At 36.7% G+C, this 6761-nt stretch overlaps 1 long non-coding RNA gene across 2 annotated transcripts; it reads left to right on the top strand.

The window, feature by feature from the left end:
* Positions 1–1257: 1257 nt before the first annotated feature.
* LOC133804449 (uncharacterized) lies at positions 1258–3261 on the top strand. 2 transcript variants are annotated; one of them, XR_009878483.1, is made up of 3 exons: positions 1258–2451; positions 2579–2707; positions 2942–3261. It is a non-coding gene; the product is annotated as an uncharacterized LOC133804449 (long non-coding RNA). The 2 variants fall into 2 exon arrangements; XR_009878482.1 differs by lacking the exon at positions 2942–3261 and having other exon boundaries at positions 2579–2865.
* The last annotated feature ends 3500 nt before the right edge of the window (positions 3262–6761 follow it).

Genomic DNA, 6761 nt, shown 5'->3' with positions numbered 1-6761 from the left:
GAATATTTTTCGGCGCGACTTTTTTTTATGACTGTGTATATTGTAGCTATTTAGAGCATCCTGCAAATTTTCAGAAAATTTCGAATAGTTTACAATACCGAAAACTAGGTTCAAACATGTTGTTTTCCACGCGCATAAAAAAATTTAGTCACGCGTGCAACAACATGTTTGAACCTAGTTTTCGGTACTGTAAACTATTCGAAATTTTCTGAAAATTTGCATGATACTCTAAATAGCTACAATATACACGGTCATAAAAAAAAATCGCGCTGAAAACTATTCACAGGTTGAGAACACTGAGAGCCCTACCGATAAGGCTTAAAATGAAGCCCCTAAAGGAGAATTCTCCTAAATATTTATATTCATTAATATAATTTTGGGGTATAGTTCAAATTCGAGAGTTAGGATCACTATTGCTGAGTTTGGTCTTATGATTGGATTGAAGCGCGTTGGAGATGTTCATTTATCTTGTTTTGCCTAAGTTGAAAATGGGATGTATGACAAATACTTTCTAGACCAAGCAGTCAAGAATGGAGATATCAAGGATATGTGTACAGTGAAGTATAGAAATGATGTTGTGGATGCAAAGTTTTCTATGTTGCTTCTAATAATCAACTTTATGCTTGGAAGGGATAAAGACAAAACTGTTCAACTAGAACTGATCAATCTTATTGGTTCTGAAGAATCCGAGGAATTCCCATGGGGCAAGCTAGCTTTTGAAATAACATTCCCTTCTCTAGGGAATGTGCCAAGGGGAAGAACTTCAAGAACAATATATATGCTAAGAAGCCCAAGGTTTTTAGAGGAAATAAGCCAAACTTGATTGAGCTTGTGGACAAGGATAATTTGGCTATAGGAAAAGTAGATTCCATGTCTTCTGCTTTTGATGATCTTAAGGTGCAAGTACACGAGAAACTAGATTTCATGTCATCTGTTTTTGATGAGCTTAAGGTGCAAGTAAACAATCGGCTGGAGGAGAATGAGGTATCACTTCAAACATTATATGTCTCATCGGTTTATGGATGTCTTTAAGATCTTGTTGAATGACCATTCTTCCCATCTGCAAAAGTTGATGACAACTTTGATGGATAAAGCTTTGAAGTCTACCACTATGCCTAAAGAAATTGTTCAGAAGAAGATGCAAACATGTTTCCTTTATAAATTAGCATTTGTGTTCTTTGTTTCTATCATTTGTAATGTGATAGTTTTCTATGTATTATATATGATGTATTTTTTTTTATTTCAATGAATAGGTACCTCAGGAAGATGATATGATTGAGGTTCTAGATTTCTCTAAGATTACTGAAGATATTATCACTCAGCAACAATCTAGCTTTGGGGCCATTGGGGACACAACTCTCAATGAAACTATGGAGAAGACTGAGAAATCAGTTGATGATCACGTACAGATAAACAAAGTTGTTTCGTTTTTTTTCCTGATATATGTTAGTGTCTTTTTGTCAAAGTATGGTATTATAAGGATAAGCTTTGATGTTCTTTTCTATTATATAACTAATCATATGTTATTTGATCTTTTTTTTGAGATGTAATGCTATGACATTAGACAAGTAAGGGATACCTTGACTTTTGTTTCAGTTATCATATATTATTATTAGATGCCAGCACACTTTTTCTAGTCTTTTATTTTTTTATGACCAGTTTTATTGATATCTATATATATATTGATCTTGATCATTGTTATATATAAATGTTGTTGTTTTTTTCTTCCGAATCACAATAGTGCACTTATTATGTGTTTTTGTTAATTAAAAACTTTTACTTTACTTCACATGAATAAATCAAATCAAATATTAAAACAAAAGTTTATTTCTAGCACTCAACAATTTTGATAAAATGGTATTAAAATATACCATTACCATATTCTTTTAATGTTGTAGGATATAACTGCCCAACATTGAGTAGTTGATGTACTTCAAAGTTCTGTGAAAGGTGTGGAGGATAAAACACCAGAAATTGAAACCAAAACAGTAAAAATTGTTTAATGAGCTTTTTTATTATATAAACCTATTGATTTATTTATATATATGCTATTGAATTTACATTTCCAATTATAAACCTGTTTGTTTATTTCATATAAATATTTTCTTATTTAACTTATTCGATATAAAAGCGATATTATTTTTGTAAAATTGTATGTATAGTTAAGTAATCTGATTGATTAAGTCAAATTTTATTTTATCTATTACGTTTCTTTATTGTAGGATACAATGGTCCAACTATTTTAATGATAGGCAATCTTAGAACGGTTGACCCAATACATAATTCTGGTTTTTGTGTAGGGGACAAAACGCCATAAATTAGAAAGAAGAAAAAGTTAATGATGAAATTGAAATATTTATTGATGACGATGTGTGCTTTAGTGCCGAGGATCTTAAAAAGTTGGACGAGCAGGTTGAGAGGCTTAACAAGCGAAAGAAATTCACTGATAAGGTTTTATTTATACTATTAAAACATGTCTTTAATGTCTATTGCTACTAATGCAATAATTGCTTTTTTTCATTTTTTATTTTTTTTATGTTATGCTTAAACTAAACAGTGATCTATTTTTTTCTTCCAGGGGGAGGTGTGTTGTCGTATGATGATAGTGATGTTGTCCCGACAAAAAGAGCAATAAAACCTAGTTCCAAGTTGTCCCACCCATTTATAATTGCTTTTAGATCTGACGCGGGCCATGATAAAAAAAAGAGTAAACATTACCGAAACATTTCCCATTATCATTTTGCCTATCTAGCGTACTGGATATTTATTTACAGGAAGTGTTTGATAAGTGGTTTCAACATGGACGTTAGAAAACACACAAATGAGATTTTTTTGCTTGTTATTAAATACTATTCTATTTTCTTATATTTTCGTTTACATTTTTAATTTTTAATATATTCTTATTTATTGATTATTATTGATTTTCTTGTTCTGTATGCAGGAGTAAACCATTCCAGCAGAATGTGTTGAGGATTGAACCTTATTATGAGATGGCAATTGCCAAAATAGATAACAAAATGTTGTTTTATGAGCTACACTATAACATCCCAAATTTTCTATTCAGGCTTAGTGCCTTGATTAGTGTGTCGGGAGAGCATAAACAGATATTATGTGCATTTTATAATTATATGCATGATTATGTGAATTATGTGAGTTATATGATATGACTATTGTAGAATGTTTAGGTGTATTAAGTATGCATGTGGGCCTGTTTCTTATTAGAATGAGTATTTTCGTAATTTTGACCCGTTGATGGTATATTTGTAAATATATGTGTTTTGTGATTTAGACCACTTATTATGTGGATATATTTGAGTTATTCAACAAGAGGTGATCATAGTAAGCAAATTAGCGGTTTAGTCACAACAAGGATTAATACCCAGCTCGAGTGAACCTAGGGGTATTTTGGTCATTTAGTACATTACCAGGATTTTTTAGGTAATGGGAAGTTATTTGGTGATCTTTTAGGGCTATTGGAATTAATTGGAAAATATGTAGTTAATTGAGGATTAGTGGGAAATGGTGGCAAAAGACAATTTTTCCCTTGAGGGCAATAAGAGCTAATGTATAGGCAAAGGGATTTCGGTCATGTCATGCTCATGGAATAAGTTAGTCAATGCTGGCTGGGTAACTTTAGAAAACAGAACATTAAGCATCTCTCTATGTCTCTCTCTCTCTTAGAGTGGTTTGGGATTGATCTTTGAATTTTGAGGAGAATTGCTTGAATTGGAAACTTGGAAGAGCAGCAATTGGATTAAGGTGCAACTTTAGGTCGTAATTACTCTGCTAAGGTAAGGATTTAAACTCTGCTTTGGCGAATTTCTAGTGTGGTTTTAGTGTTCTTGAGTTTTAAACTCAAGGTTTGAATTTTGGGTACTGGTGAGGTTTTGGTTTGGTTTTTGGGGTTTATATGCTGTTTATAATGTGTTGTTATGAAAGCAGAACTCAATTCTAGGTTTAGTTGAAGTTTGGGGACTATTTTTAGGGGTTTTGGTTCGGAGAAAATGGTTGGAAATTGCTGGAAATCTAGGTTCGCAGTGTCGTGCTGCGACCCTCATGAAGTTAGAGAACAGGGGAGGTGCCTCGAACTGCCTTGGCGCCGTGACACTGGCGGTTTACGCCGCGGCACGTGCCCTGTGGTTTTGGGCTCAGGGCTCTCTGACTTGTTGCGTTGTGGCCCTTAGTGGGGGGCACCGCGTCTCTAATTGGGGAAAATGGCCAAATGAGGTTTTCAGTTACGGGGACTCAAACTTAAGGGCCCTGGAAGGATTCTACTACCTGGTTTAGTAGAATCCGAGGTCTTGGAGGCTAGGACTCGATCCGAAAGCCTTTACTCGCTCGTTATTGATGGTTATACCTTATTATGGTTGTGACGAGGGTTCACTGATTGGCTCAGGAGGAAAATGGGTCATGCTGAGGGTCGTGATACATGTCTTGTTAAGGACCTATGGTAAGAAAACTGCACCTAGTATGTGGTTAGGGCTTGAGTCTGGTCATTGAACATAGTTATAACTATGATTGTGATGTTTTATTAAACATATCTGATTGTATTTAGCATATCTGTGACAACATGATTTATGCTTGTCTATACTATCTGATTGAAAGGCTTGACTTATGAGTCAAGGGCGCCAATAGCGCAATGAGCACATGCCGGTATGATTAGGCCTGTTGACTCTTGAATTGGTCAACAACACGGAGTCAAGTAAAGCGATAAAAATGAGATGAAATCAAGACGAAAAGATAAATGACACAAAGAGATTTATAGTGGTTCGGCCCCAGTAAATGGTAATAACCTACGTCCACTTAGTTTTCTTATTGATGTAAAATCCCATGAACTGTGATCAATGAACTAGGGTTCACGAGTTTCACCAGTTTCAGGATGAATACAAGTATGGAGGATAAAAACACTCTGATTCTCTCTTAGAATTATGAAGTTTAGAAAGTCCAAAGGAAAAAAAAAGGTCCCCTCCCTTGAGCCCTTTGATTCTTATTTATAGGCTCAAGGAGTTTTACATGGGCCAATGTGCCTTAATTACATTTAATACAGGCGTATCTAAATAATAATGGAAATTGCAATTATTATATAAATGCAAAATTACATATGTAAAGGAAATAAATGAAATGTTGCGACTAGACTAGTCGCCAATAAAATATGATATATGCTAAGTGGATTTTCTTCTGGTCGATGGTCGAACAAATCATACTCACTTATAACAGTCACGTGTATCCCACATGTAGGTTAATTCTGCCCCGTCATCAGGTAGTCCTTTTGTGGGTAAACATTTGCCCCCCAAGTTTATTTTACTACGACCAGCATATAATAAACTTAATCAACCAACCTTCCGTCTGACATGTCACATTTGTCAGTGCCTTTTCGAAAAAGTAACTAATTACTAATCTTCCATTCAAGTAAGTTTCTTGATCTTCTTTGTCTCTGATATACTATGCAACATTTATTTCTCGAGTTTTCTGATATTTGGGCTTCGAGTATTTGAATCTTCTTGAGGAAAAATGATTTCAAGGTAATCAGGCTTGTAGGTAGTAACATGATAGGTGTTTACCCAAAAATGACTCCTGATGATGTGGCAAGAGTTTATTACACGTGGTTGGCATGTGGCAGCGTTAAAGTGAAGGAGTGTTGTTCGCTTATCGACCAGATGTTTATTGCTTCATCAGATCACGCTTATTTCCTTTAAGATATGCAATCTTATAATAATTACATTTATTATGTTTTTTCTTTATCGCCTTGATACGCTGATATTAAGGAGAATCAAGGCCCATTGGCCCATGTAACCCCCCTTGAGCCTATAAATATGAATGGGAAGGCTCAAGGAAGGGACTTTTGAACTTTGAACTTGAATACTGGGAGAGAGAATATAGTGTTATTATCCATCGAAAAGTTGTATTTTCTCCTGAGGCTTGTGAAACTCAAGAACCCTAGTTCTTTGATCATGACATTGGGATTCAACACCAATAAGAACACTAAGTGGACGTAGGTTATTACCACACAGTTGGGGCCGAACCACTATGAAATACTTGTGTCACTTTCTTCCCATTTGATTCTCTTCTTAATTGCCTTTCTATTCTTTGTCGTTATTTTGACTCCGTGTCGTTGGCCAAATCGAGGGTCAATATTCTGGTGCTCTCGTTGAGAGTTGAACTCAAGAAGCTTGAAAAAGATCAAATGGCGAAGGCATCCAAGAGAGCTAGAGAGGCTGCTGGCGCTACATCATGGATTCTGAGACACTGAGGGAAACACTGGGCGTGTTGCAGGATGAGTTGGCCAGTCTGAGGGCCAATCAGGAGAATTCAGCAGAGACCTTGGCGCTGCAACAAAGGGAGATTGAGCGTCAGCGTCAGGAGCTGAATGGGCAGCAGGCAGAAATGGACCGTCGGCAGAGGGATGCCACGGCTGCTCCTGAAGCAGCCATTCAGTTCACCAGAGGACATGCTGCGTCGGCCTCTCAACCGGATCAACCACCAAGTGCGCCACCCCAACGTGCCCCTAACCCAAGTCCTCCGCTCCAGCCAGCATGCACTCAAAGGCCAGAGCAGCCACCTGTTGCGCAAGATGATGTCCTGATTCAGGATCCAGAGCAACAACCACCCTCTCAAGCTGGTCGCGACAATCCCCAGCACAAGAGGCAGAATAAGGCCGGGTAGCCTCCCCATAGCCCTAGACGCCCAGGGGATGATGAGCCAAATCCATTGAGCAAGGGGAAACGTCCTTCTACCAACAGAAGGCATAACGAGTCAGGCTC

Source organism: Humulus lupulus, chromosome X (assembly GCF_963169125.1).
Source record: "Humulus lupulus chromosome X, drHumLupu1.1, whole genome shotgun sequence".
NCBI classification, from domain to species: domain Eukaryota; kingdom Viridiplantae; phylum Streptophyta; class Magnoliopsida; order Rosales; family Cannabaceae; genus Humulus; species Humulus lupulus.
Note: the sequence above shows the minus strand (reverse complement) of the source record. Positions and strands in the feature narration are given on the sequence as shown.